This window comes from Diceros bicornis, chromosome 25 (genome assembly GCF_020826845.1).
Source record: "Diceros bicornis minor isolate mBicDic1 chromosome 25, mDicBic1.mat.cur, whole genome shotgun sequence".
NCBI classification, from domain to species: Eukaryota; Metazoa; Chordata; class Mammalia; order Perissodactyla; family Rhinocerotidae; genus Diceros; species Diceros bicornis.
In genome coordinates this window covers 20,997,743-21,011,604 of record NC_080764.1, presented here as the reverse complement: position 1 = coordinate 21,011,604, position 13,862 = coordinate 20,997,743, and the positions used below count along the sequence as shown (strand labels likewise).

The 13,862-nt window shown below is 41.8% G+C and overlaps 1 protein-coding gene across 3 annotated transcripts in view; it reads right to left on the bottom strand.

The window, feature by feature from the left end:
- The window catches only part of IGF1 (insulin like growth factor 1), a 69,728-nt gene that overhangs the window by 24,058 nt on the left and 31,808 nt on the right, over positions 1 to 13,862 (bottom strand). The gene's annotated exons all lie outside the window — the stretch shown is intronic.

Sequence of the window (13,862 nt, the reverse complement as noted above, 5' to 3'; positions counted from 1 at the left end):
TCTGGTGTGCAATAAACTCTAAATAAAAGTTAGCTATTATAATTATTATTATTTGGAGTTGAGTTGGCTAACATAGCTGGGCAGGTATCCTCTTCCTCTCTTCCTCTTAAAAATGCATCCTTTCCAACATTTGATTAAAAAAGATGGCCTTTCTAGATAAAGGAGGACTGTTCTCTATTAAAATAAATGAAGAACTGTTCCTTTGAAAGGATATCCAAACTTTATGTTTTATAGACTGTCCAGAATAGTTTTAATCTAGAATAGACTCTCTATGAAAATGGATCCTCCAATCAAGTAAAACAAGGCAAAGTCATTTGGGCTTATCTTGACCTCTTTTTACCTTTGATTTCTCACACATAACTCACTAGCTAAAATAATTGGTTTTTCAGAGTTAGTATCCATCCACTTATTTCACAACAATAATGCAAGGCATGGGATGGGTATGGGCAAAATACATGGTCAGAAGTGGTTTCCCAATCACTTTCAACCAGCATATGTATTTCCTCTCTCTCCACTTCATGCCTCGCTTCTTTCTTTTCTCTTCTTCCTCTACATCTTCCCCTCTCCTGCTAGTGACAGCCATTGACAATCTTTTTACTCACTGATGAACTCTAGGGCAAAGCTCAGGCTATACAGAGTTCATGGTAGCCTAGGAATTAGAGTTTAGTTCCTTCCCTGAAATGACTGAAAGCTAGGGTTCGCTCTCCTGCCAACCACACTTTGGGAATAAGCAGCCATCAAGTATACAGTGTCACCAGGCCTGCTTAATCACTACTCCATCTTGGACCCAAGCCTGAGTGAGATGAAAACAGACAACGAGAGAAAAAATAAGAAGGGTGTTGATGTTGAGGAATAGTGTATGTGGACCTTAGTTATCTCATTTTTTTGAGAAAGACTGTGATGGAAATTGTAAGGTGAGTCTGGCTCCAACCTGGAGATTGTAGCCATGCCACCAGCATTATCTCCTATACTTACACTGTTATTGTTAGTTTACTCTTTCAGATGTGGGAAGAGAGGCCTTGTAGGCAAAACATAAGGCTCTCATGAATAGAGAGTAACGCCCCTTTTTCTGGTGACACAAGAAGATGGATCAGCTAAGGGGTATTAAAACACATCCTCTTTATTTTTAATTTCACTCTAAAGTCTATGATTTCTCTTTTCTTTGCAACTTGGCACCTGCCCTGCCTTCTCAGGGGCCCTGCTCCCTGTCAGTCTCCTCACTCGGGCCTCTGTGTTTTGCTCAGGGCACATCTGGAGATTTTCCCAGGGATGGGTGTGACATGGTCAGGATGGCAGGTGAAAGGGTGATGGCTGCCAGGGCAGTGTGCCATGTCTGAAGGGAGAGTGTCGGGAGGTGGAGGCCCCATAAGGAGAGGCATCTGGGCCTGCATCAGGGAGTGAACAGCAGCAGAGACAGCCCTTGGCACTGTCGCAGAGAAGGAACGGCTAGAGACAGTGACAGATTGAACACAGGGAGAGAAGGAGGGAGGGAGAAGGTGGTTAGGACGTTACATGATATAAATAACTGCACGGTGTGCACTTCACTGTCAGTTGGATTGTGTGTGATGTCCCTTTCACGTCGGTGTATCAACAGTGTTGTTCTTGAATTGAAAGTTCCCGAGAAGTGTTTCTATGGCACCTAGCACAGTGCCATATGCAGAGAGGGAATAAAAAGAAGGCAATATGAAATAATAAGAAAACAACATTGGATTCCAGCCCCAGATCCTTTGTGTGAACTCACAAGTCACCAGAATTCTCTGAGGCTACATGAGAACATGTAGACAACCAAAGTACTAGACAGTATCAAGCACTGCTTCTAACAATATGACTCTAAGGATTAACAGGATGGTTATGCTACCCACCTTTTAATAACAATGTATATATGACATATCAGTGCTTCTCTCTAATAATAGGGAAATATAGCAGTGAAGAGAAGCTTGATGAGAGAACCAGGAGTTTCCTCTTTGTCAGGTTTAATTTTAGATGAAAACAACATTTATAGGCTGAGTTTAAGGAAAGCAGGGATCAGTGTTGAGGAGGAACATGGGGAAAATGGAGAAAAATTTTGGAGGGAAAATGTCCAATATGGAGGTGTGTTTCAGTACGGGGCGGGGACAAGACCATCTATGGGGACTGCAGAAGCCAGCTCAAGGCAGAATACAGGTGTGAATTAAACGGATTAGAATACAGGTGTGAATTGATAACCAGGGTCCTGAAGGCTTTGAGGAATGAGGAAGAGGGATGACCCTCTAACTTGTGTGGGTAGTTAGAAATGAGAATAGTGTGAGAAGAGTCTTTCTAGGAATCCCTGGGCATGGCCTTTAACCATTACTCCTCGCAAAGCTGCATCTTCAAAGAGCGCATAAGTGACAAGCCCTAGGACGGTTGTTAATATGGTTGACCAGAGTGCTGAACTTCCTAGCGCTCAATGTGGTCAATATTTTATTTCACTAGTTTCGTTGGTGTCTGTCAATGGTATATGAATCCTCTATGCAATATTCAGTTCCTCCCACGAAGGACAGATGCATAGTTTCCCTGGAAAATTCCAGCTACAACTACATGTTATTTCATCTCTAATGAGACAAATGGGCTTCCAGACAGGTCATCACCTGTGACATCTGCTCAGAAGACAAAATTAGAAGATGACCATTATAAACATGGTCCAATGCCACCCCCTTTTGTGGTAAAATAAACTAATGTTAAGATTATTAAAAGTTTAAAATCTGTAGAAGGAGTTCTCAAGCAAGTTGTAGTATTATTCATCAAAATATCAAGCAGGTATGCAAAGTGGGGCTGAATATCTCATTTAGAGAGTGATTTTATTATTTCAGGAACTTTCAGCTAAAATCTGAACTCGTCAGACCATCCTTTATTTCTTTTCTTTCTACGGAATTTTGCTGCTATAATTTTTCTCCCTTTTCCCTTAATATTTGATTGCATACACATGACCAAGAGACTTTAAGTGCTTTCCTCAAATTATTGTATTTTAGAATTTCCTATATCTTTGGACATTATAGAAAACTCAAGGTCAACTGAAGAAGTTTCTTAGTAATCTTCTGGCAATCACTGATCCTACTAGCTTTTAGCCACTCCACTCCTCCTAACCTCCCTCCCCACCTCCCTCATCCCGGCCAAATATTATTTTTCTGAATTAAAGAAGTGAACTATGAATAAGGGGAGAAAGAAGTGTGGTTAAGTTGTAGCTTGTCTCCAAGTTAAATCCTGTTTTCATCTTTGTTTCATCTGGGACTGATATGTCTACATCTCCAAACCTCATTAAATGCTTTTTAGCAAATATTATTATCAATTGAGAAAAGTCTTTGATTCTCTTATTTATTTTACTAAATTCAGCAAAGAAAAATATTTTCAGCCTGTGATATTGGCTGAAGAAATTGAACTCTTATTTTTTTCTCACATACTCAAACATGCTGTGAATGACCACATCACTCTGCTCTGGCACCCCACTCTGAGGCAATGACCTCTTGGCCTTCAAGCCAGTCACTCACTTCCATGAATTTCCTTTCTGAGAACTAGAGACAGTTGCCCCAGAAGTCATTTTCCAGTTTATCACAAAAGCTAACCATGGTTGCAGGATTAGTTGGCCTCATTAGGTGCAAGCAGTGTGAGGCCTAATGTGTCCTACAGCTGGGGACACTGGGCTGGGACAACTGCTTGTGGGACATTTTATTTCCCTCAACACTTGCCTTCTGTCTGTTCTCTTTGGCTCAGATCTGGGTTTGGGAAGGCTGCATGGAAGCATTGCTTCTGCTAATACTTAGGCGCAATTAGCTCTGTCCTAACTAGCAGGAAGTGAGGGCCCAAGTTCAAGGGCTAAATGCTCTCTTCTGATGCATAGTCTTTTTGCAGGGCAGTCTCCATTTTCTCTTCCCAGCCTTCCAGCAAGTACCTACTTCCTTGTAACCTCACATCAAGACTCTCACACCTGTGAGAAAGGAGAATATCAAATCCATTGATCTCTTGATGGGTATGGTCTTCACTTTGTCAGTTAGATGCATATTTGTGTAAAAACTGCATACCTAAACCTTTAGGTTGATGAGAAGAAACGACCCTCAAGATCTTGTAGCAGCTTCCATATAACAGGGATGGGAGGAGAGAAGTGAAGCTTTTTGACTCTGAGTAGTAGGCGTTCTGGTAAGAGAATGTGGAGAGAGCTACACACATCCTCATTTCTGAACTGTGAGTTCAAGTCATTGCTGACGACTTTCAGAGAAAAGAATGATAGGAAAAAGGGGCTGTTGGTTTAAGAACATTTTAATCTACTTCTATAGACTTTCTAATTTATTTATTTTGCTTCTTAAGCAACTTCTTGTACTCTACTTCCTTCTCCTCCTTTGCTTTTGGTTCAAGACAATACGCTGGTAAAGGTCATTTGTGAAGTCCTAGTCTTCTCATATCTTCTCATGATCCAACGCTCCCACAGTGCACTGAGATCTGCCCTCGGCAGGCATTTCCCGCAGTCGGATTATGAACCGTCATAAATTCCTTGCATTCTTCAGAACATCTGTGCCTTCTTTTGCCACATTTTTTTTCCTGGTACTCAACAGGCCACAAATAACCCTGGACTTCTCCTTCCAGGCTGTTGATGTCCTAACACTCTTCTTTCAAACCAAATTCCTCTTTTGTCCTTGGCTGTGGCTTTTGGCTTCCCAGCCTTCTCATCTCCTCCATCTGAGTTAGTCATCTGTGGCATCACCAACAGTATCTCTCTATCCTAGCCTTCTATCTGGCCTGAAATAATGCATTTCTTCAAATGTCAGAGTTACTATGCAGAACATGCTTAGTTAATATCCCAAACACAATTTAAACACAGTAGTGCAGACAATACCTCCATGCAGCAAGAACACTTGAGTATCTAGAGGATATGATTAGCTAGTGAGAGAGAAGGAGCTGTAGTAAGACCCAAAGATATAATCAAATGAGGTTGGAAAGTTTTCCATTAAACACAAGTTTTCCTGAGATTGAAAGGGGGCATTTCATTCTTCTGTTCATTTTATATTTAGACTTATTTCTTTGACATTTGGAACAATGTGGACTTTTGCAGTAATATACTACCAATAGATTCCCTTTGGTGAGTGCTTTTATTAAGCTACTATAGTAAATATTACTTTTCATGTCTTATCTCATTTACATCCTACAGCAACTACATGGAGTAGGCATTATTACTATATCCATTCTACATATGAGGAAACTGAGGTTTAGCAAGGTTAAGTAACTTGACCCAAACTATACAGTTAGTAAGTTGCAAAGCCAGTTCACCTCAACAGGGGACACCTTGAAAGTGGAAGAATTCCCAGGTGAGGAAAAACTCGGAAGTTGACACTGTTGCTTGGATTCCTAAAGGCATGTAGTGTTAAAATCCGTGAAGAATATGGGGGAGGTCATCTAAGTCATCCCACTAACCCCAGGGTTTGAGCAGATGCAGGAGACAGAGCGTTAAACTAGGTATTTCAGAGAGTGCCAGAATGAACGGCATGCGTAGCTTTTGCCCTTGGGAGAGAAGTCTGTGCAATCCTGCCATTTCGGGCATGTCTGGGTATTGGATGCTCACATCTCACCCAGTACACTGTGATTCTTTCTAGTTTCAGAAGGGGTAGTCAGATCTGTCATGCAGCCAGACCATCTTGTTTCCAAACCCCTTGGAATTGCACGAAGTTGTAACAACTTTAGTAGAAATCGAAATAAAGGAATTATACCCATAATCTTGGTATCACAGCAAATCATATTATCTTCATTTTTCTCATTTTTTCTAGTTCTCATCCAGATGCACACATCATTTTGACATAGCTATGGTCACAGCCTAAATTTAATGTAGTATTATGTTTTTTTCTACTTAACATTATACTGCAAGCATTTTCCATATTGCTACAATATCCTCATAATGATAATTTTAAAGCTGCAGAATATCTTATTGAGTAGTTTTTCCATCATTTTTTTTCCTGTTACTACACATATAGGCTATTTCCAGTTTTATCATTATTTTAACTAATGCAGCAGTAAGTGTCTTTGTGCACATAACTTTCTACTCCTTTGAGATCATTTATAAGAACAAATTCCAACGAATGGAATTACTGAGTCAAAGAAGATTATCAGACAAACCTATTTTGATGGAAGTCCACAATTTTGCATAAGGACCAGAAGAGAAGACCAAAAGACTGAAGCAGAGAATTATATCCAGATTTTCTCCCGGGATTAGAAAAGAGACAGCCAAGGTAGAGCACAAACAGGAATTTTACCTGCATCCCATGAATTAGAATAAAAGAACTGATTTCTGTTTTCAATTACTAGTGCAGTTTCCTCTGAAGGAAACATGGGGTGTAACCAAGACTTGGGCTTGGCATCCGAAGGTTTGCTAAAGAGAAGAAAAAGCAGGGGAAATGAAATTGATGACAAGAGACCCTGGTTCTCAACTTTCAAAATCACCAAGTAGCTATGAGATTTCTTTTTGAGGGGGCTGGGGGGGGGGGGTGGCATGGGGGGAGGGGCTCAAGGGGCCAAGACTTCCCCACACCCCACTGTATGGAGTGGGAGAATTTGTGTTCTAAATGACAAAGGCTCTGCTCCCATGCTTCTTCTGAACCCAGGTCCTCTCTGGATACCAGGCTCCTGCCCAATCTGCTGTCTCTCAGCCTTCTTCCAGGGAGGATATCCCTGACAATCTGCCTCTCCATCCAAGCCCAAATTTGGCCAACTACATCTGTTGTCCTTCCACCACATTATTCTTCCCCTGCTTATAATCATTCCATCGCAAATGTTTATTGAGCACCTACCACGTTCAGGACACTGCTCTTAGTACTGAGGATAAGAAGAGAACAAAATAGACAAAAATGCAATAACAGGTCACTATCTCCTTTATAACCCTGATTACCATGACAACCTTCAGGGAAACTGTAATGCCGGGAAGCTGAACTCAACAGTTCAATGACAATTTTCCAGAACAATTGGAGTCTGAGTCTAGCAAGAGATGTTTCCTTCAGGCCCCCATGAGACTTCTTGTCTGAGGATTTCATTCCCACTAACCTTTCTGAAGGTGTGAAACGATTACTTTGTGCATCATAAACTAGACTTAACTACATATTAGCCTTTATTTTCTGTCTTATGACGATTGGCCCATTTCCCCAACTTGATTTGAAGCATCTTAAGGGCAGAAAGTGTGTCTCATATTTCTGTGTTTAGAAGCACAGCACTGGACACTTATCAGGCACTTCATAAATGCCCATTGATTAGTGAATTGATAAGTTGGGTGCACAAACAGTACACAGAGAGGCGCAATATGAAGAATTTTTTTTACATTGGAAAGAAGAAACCCAACACCAGGGCATATCTGTGTCTCTATTTCCTCTCTTGTTAAAGGGGGATGACAATAGTATTTACCTCTATCAGGTTGTGGTGAGTTAAGGAACATGGAGAGCTTGGAACAGTGAGGGGCACAGAGCAAGCACTCATGAAATGTCACCTCACATCACCATCCTCAGCATCACCATTAATGAATTAATTGTGAGGCCGTGCGGTGAAGTGGTTAGAGCACAGTCTCCAGAGCCAGTTTGCCTGAGTTCAGATGCTGACTCCACCATTTCTAACTATGTGGCTGTGGGTAAGTTACTTAACCTCTCAGTTTTCATCCATAAAGGGAAATGCAAATACCACTTCACAGGGTACTTGTGATGAAGGAATGAGCAAACACTTACCAAATGTGAGTTACAGTTATTCAGCAAAGAGTCAGTGACTGGCCATTATGTGCCTGGACTCAGGGTTCAGGATACAGATGAGGACAAAGGAGACACCGTCCCTGCCCCACTGTCTGCCCCCACCCCCCAGGGTTCTGCAGTTCATAATGCACTTCGGCATGATTGATTCATACAGCTAACTCCAGAGCTAACTGCAGGGAGCGCCTGGCAGTTCACAAATCACTTTCACACACATTCTGTCCTTCACCTTCAGCCATTTCAACAACCCTATGAGGCAGATGGAATCAGTCCCATTTTATAGATGAGAAAACAGAGTTTAAGTGACTTATGAATCTGGAAGTTTCTTTGATTTCAAGTGGTAAAACTTCACCACTTACATACCTGTCCCCCTGATCCCCATGAAAGGATGGATTTCAGGTTCATAATCTGTGGGGCTTCCAGAAGCAGCCAGCGCCCAACATGATGAACACGCCATGGAGTGGGTGGTTACACAATGATACATATCACCTAGAGGACTGGTTAAAACAACATTGCTGGGCCCCACCTCAGAGTCTCTGTTTCAATAGGTCTGAGGTGGTGCTTGGGAATTTGCATTTCCAACTAGTTCTCAGATGATGCCCATGCCTCTGTGTGCTATATAGACTTCCAACGTGTGTACATAATATACGGCGAAGTAGAGAGTGCTAGCGAGGAGGAAAGGGCCGGTGAAGACTGAAGTCCTGGGAAAGACCTTTTCCACTTGAAAAACTCCAGAAAGTCTTCAAATCTCTTTTGATAATTGCCTCATAAAGGTATCCATATGTTAGTCTAGTAGCAGAACCCGTTTTATTGTAAAAAGGGGAAAAAAAAATCATAACCCTTCAAAGTAAGAAACTAAACTGAAACGAAAAACACATGTTGACCTTTTTCCCTTCCCTGCGTTTTTTATTTGCAAGATCTGTGTCATTCTGACGTCCAGCTAGCACCTGAAGACAACAAGCCAGGTCGCAGGGAAGGAAATTAGAGCCTTAACAAGTTCCCCAGCCAAAAGAAAAGCTAGAAACACAGGGACATCCTCTGATACTGAGAGGTGCCTTTTCTAAGTACCAGGTTCAATTTATTTTTAGGCTTTCAAAATGGTCAGGTGGGTATTCAAGCCAATCTGCTCAATTGTAAAACTCAGTTCAGAAGACAGACTTTCCAAGGACCCAAATCTACCTTTTCTATGCCTTCACCCTTTATGACCTCCCAGGGCAATGCAGAGAAGCCAAATGGGTGGGGTAGGTTTTTGGCACACCTTCGGGACTACATCATCAAAACATCCTTTCACAGATCATTCAAAACTCATGACAAAGGAGAGCAAAAGGGAAATACACTGCTGATGATTGCCTATAGAACTGAGGTGGTTATATAAACCAGAGGACATTCACTTCTGCAAAAAGAAAAATCATAATTTATTTGTCAGTCAGGCTACATATAATCATCAAAATTTCTCAAGCAAGTGTCGGGATCAATCCTGTTGAGGAAACAGGGTTAATTAATCTAACTGCTTCCACCCAGAAGTGGCAAGAAGAAGGCAAACGTTGCTCTATTTCTTTTCCGAGCCCTTCTCATGAGACTGCGTGAGGCTCCCATAGCTTTAAATCAAATGGTGCCCTGCAGGCAGGAAATCCATATTGGGAGCACAGAGAGGAAAGCAGGGACCACTGCTGGCTTGGCAATTATAACCTTCCTCCAGGTCCCTGTTTCCCTTTCCCTTTAAAGAAGAAGTTGGGTTTTTAATGATTCCCTTTCTAGTCACTTCCTTCCCGTTGCCTCGCTAGGTCATTTCAGCTCACGCCTTCTTCACAGATCTATTTCTGGAAAAGATCAGAGGGAAAATGACCTCACTCACTAATTGGGAAGCCAACTGGGTATACCCAGGGTTGGCTGGTACTTCTGTGTTGAGGGGTCTCCCCACCCTCCCTAGCTGTTTCTCAGGCAGCAGCCACCACAGGACCCTGTGGGGAGCCTGCAGCAGGCACAGGGATTTGTATCAGCACTCCTTGTGTACTGGGCACTTCACCAAGGCTGAAGGAAGCTTGGGAGGAGGTAGAACACTTGGTCTGGTCACAAGAAACCCATAGGCTAATCAAAAACATGGACCCAGAGGTCATCATGACCTGACAGCAGAAACTTATTAGAGCTTTAGCACAGGACAGGTCCTCAGAAATCCTCCAGTCCATGGATGAATTTTGGTAGGAACCCTGTGAACCCTCTGTACAATGTGCAATTATGTATGTTTGTGGATTTTCCTGGAAAGAGGAAATTCAGACACTCAAAAGATTCTCAAAAGGCTCCATGATCTGAGGAAACCAGAAAAGTACAGGTCTAGGCTCGCAGACAAGCTCGTCTTTTTTCTATTACACCTTTCAGAAACATCCAGGGATGGCCTGCACATTGGCTGCTTGTGACTTGGAATCATATCCCAAATCCAATGTCAAAAGACATCAAAAGGCCCAAAATATCTCTTCAGCCCAGCACTCATCATCGAGTGTTCTTCAAGAGGATCCATTCAAAAAGCTTGGGAATCAGCTGTAAACATTGTCCCATTGTGGAGAGTCTTAAAGTTCACCAGCCTATTCAAGGTTGTGAGAAATCTATTTTATGGTACTGAAGTTCACTCTCCCCACACTTAATTGACCACTGGACCTCTGTCTTCTAGGAATGTCTATTAACTTCCTGAGGAACTAAGGCTCTTGTATCCTGAAATTCCTTCCATTTATCACTTCTTTTGATTAAAGAACATGAAAGAGTCCTTTGGAAATGTAAATAATTAACTAAGGAAAAGTGCAATATCAGTCATTAACATCCCAGCAAAAGTTAGTTCTAGATCTGGGAGAAGAAACCATGAGGAAGGTTTGGTTTCCTAACGGAGATTGGTTCAGAATAGCAGAGCCCTGCTGAGCTGTAAGATCTTCAGAGCCCCCTCCTTGGGGAAGTCTCTCCTGTCTGCCTCACCTAAGATTGCCATCACCCTGCCATCTATCATTCCATTGTTTCTTTCAAAACATTTATCAAGATTGGACATGGTCCTGTTTATTTATTGGTTGACTTGTACTTTGTCTCCCTCTTTTCCCACCCCTGTTGGAATGTAAGATCCAGGAAGGCAAGAGCCTTATACTGTATGACCTGTTCATTGCTGTAGCCCCAACACCCACCATAGGTCTGCAAAGAGTAAGTGCTTAATGAATACATTTTTTAGTATACATTGTATGGACACGTTACTGAATGGATAGAGAAATTGTGATTTGTTCGCTGTATCTCCAGTCTCTATCATTGCTGCTCAAAAAGATGTTTCTTGAATAAATGAACGGAGAGGGATGGTCTGCATTGTTTTTCACGCTCAAACTATGCTTGTGGGTATTGGGAGAAATAAGCAATATTCAGACCCTTCTAGGACTGATATAAATTGAGATTCCTTTCTCAATGACTGAAATAATAGACTAGAATGTTTTTTTGGATTGCACTAAGGCATGAAAAGATCTTCAAACATTAGGAGGTATGATTAGAATTTAAAGTGACCTTTAACAATTTAGAAAGGGGGAGAGTCACTAAAAACAGAAAGATGTTTAAAATGGACAAAAATGGGCTCCAACTTGCATAGACAAGTACTATAGCAAAATAGCTGTGGGCCAAGTGAGCAAGAAAGTAGTACAACAAAATTGTAATATGAGGCAGGCGTATGTCGAGAATTATGAAATGAAAGCCTAGAGAGTAATCTTTCCACAAAACTTGGCATTGTTGAGGTTTTAATTAGAGTGGGAACTCAGATTTCATCCTCCTATTTTAAGACTCATTTGGAGAAGCTGGAAAGGATCCAGATAGGAGTGAAAAAAAAAAAAAGATTAACTGGGTAGAAAATGGAGTTAAGATTTAGCCCCAAAAACAAAAGGCTAAGAGGTGACTTAATCCCCACCACCAGGTATAAGAAGGGTTATTATTACACAGGGTATTCATTCTCATCTCCACTGAGGACTAGATAAGGATAAACAGACTCGTGCTACATTGACAGTGTTTCCACTTAAACATCGGGAAGAATTTCTTGATTGTAAGGGGAAAACACGCCGAACCCAGGGCGCTGTGGGAAGCTGCCCTGGAGATCTTTAAATGTGGGCTGACAACCATCTGCCTTGGAAGGCTTAGATAGAGGCAGGGGACTGGACCTCAGGACCTCTTGGCTTTCCTTCCATCTTTGATTTTGTGTTCAGAATCACGGCCACTAAGCACCCCCATTCTACGGTAATCCTCCATTCCCGTCATAAGACAGACCCCACACTGTCGAAATCCAAATGGCTTCCCCTGGGAGGAGCTCGATTGTTCTCTTCTGAAGGGGAAGGAAACTGATAGTGTTGCTTCAGCTGCTTCCCTTCTCCAGCCCCCACAGAGAGGCCAGCTCTTGTCCTGATAGGCCTCCCCAAATACCAGGATGGGGCTGCTCTCCATCTTGTGTGGGATTGGAAGATGTGGATCCAGAGACAGTTGGTACCTCCAAGAATCAAAATCCAGGCCTCTGGCTCCGTATTCCATACTCTCTCCTCACTACCTGCATTTGTATTTCAGTTAGAAAGAACATTTTTAATGCAGCTAGAATGTTTAAAAATGTATCTTTGGTAGCTGAACTGCAGGTGAAAAAAATTAGCAAGGAAGAACAGAAATTTTACTAGTGTGTTATAGATTATCTGGCAGTGTTATTCAGCTTTAATGAGCAAAGATAGGTCACCTGTATTCTCTAGCAGGTCAATTTCCCCATGTGTAAGTGAGGCATTTGGAGCAGGAACATTTTAAGGCTTATTGCAACTGCAATATGATATGATTCTGTGATTCTAAATTTTAGTTACAAAAATAATAATGAATAGAAACTCAGTTGATGGGCTAAAGGAATGAGTTGTTTGGGAGATCATTGTGATGTAATTGGATAACAGTCCTTTTGAGACTCCAAAATCGCAATTTTCTTTCTTTTTATTTTAAAAAATGACTAAAATTTTAATATTGGGGTGGGGAAAGGCCATGCTTCAGTTACCACCTGTACAAGGAAACTTCCAAACCTATTTCCCTGGGCTTCCCTCTCCCTGGGTGGTCCAAGCTTCGGGCCAGCACCATTGAAGAGCCATAGGAATTGTCTTCGAATGCCCCATTATGATTCAGTATCTCTAAAACCAATGTCAACGTCATTGCCAATGACTAAAATCAACCAAAGTCAAATTCTCCTTTGGACTTGCTCATGTCTGCACCATCGTCCTCTTGCTTATCCAGACCCAAAATCTTACAAACATCTTTGACTACTTTCTACTCCTTTTTCCCTTTATCCAGGCAGGCAACATATTGCATTCCACCTTCCTTTATCATAGCTCTCAGATCTCCCTCTTCTTGCCCATTCCCACTGCTCCTGCAAAATTCCAGGTATCATGACTTTCTCGCCTCCAGCTTTTTCCTACTCTTGATTCATCTTTTAGATGAGCTAAAGCCAAGGGAGCAGGCGACAGAGGATGGCAGTTTCAGGAGTCAAGAGTGACAACTGGGAGTGGGAAATAGTTGGGAGGCAAACGGTGAAGTGGACTAACTTGGGAGAAGGGTGGTGTGCCAAATCTTCAGAGCTTTTGGGCAGTGCATAGACTTCCCATGGAATGTGGAAAGGTGTCATAAGCCATTGAATGTAGACATTGGATAAAAATGTGACCCAAGGAGACTGGAAAACCTGGGGACATCTGGTTTATACATACACTATCTCATCTAATTCTTACAACAATCTTATGAGATAGACACCATTGTTATCCCCATCTTACAGTTGAAAATACTGAGTCTTAGAAAAGTTTATTAATTTGTCTCAAGATCGCCCACCTATTAAATGGCCAAGCCAGGATTCAAACTCAGGTCTGCCTGAACACTAAATCATTCTACTACAGTGCTTCTCAATTTGAGTAGAAACTCCTGCCAAGGCAGAAGTCAATAAAAAGAGCTCAGTGCCTCTTAGAGCATCATCTAAGAGGAACTTAGTAGGAAACAATGGAAAATAAAGCCCAGTACACCTCTTAACCCATCTACTTGATATGGCACAGTGGAAGGCACCAAAAGAGGTATATTTTTCTTTACCCTTTTTCAGAGTGACTTCCAACATTAGTTTGCTTGGCTTGATAA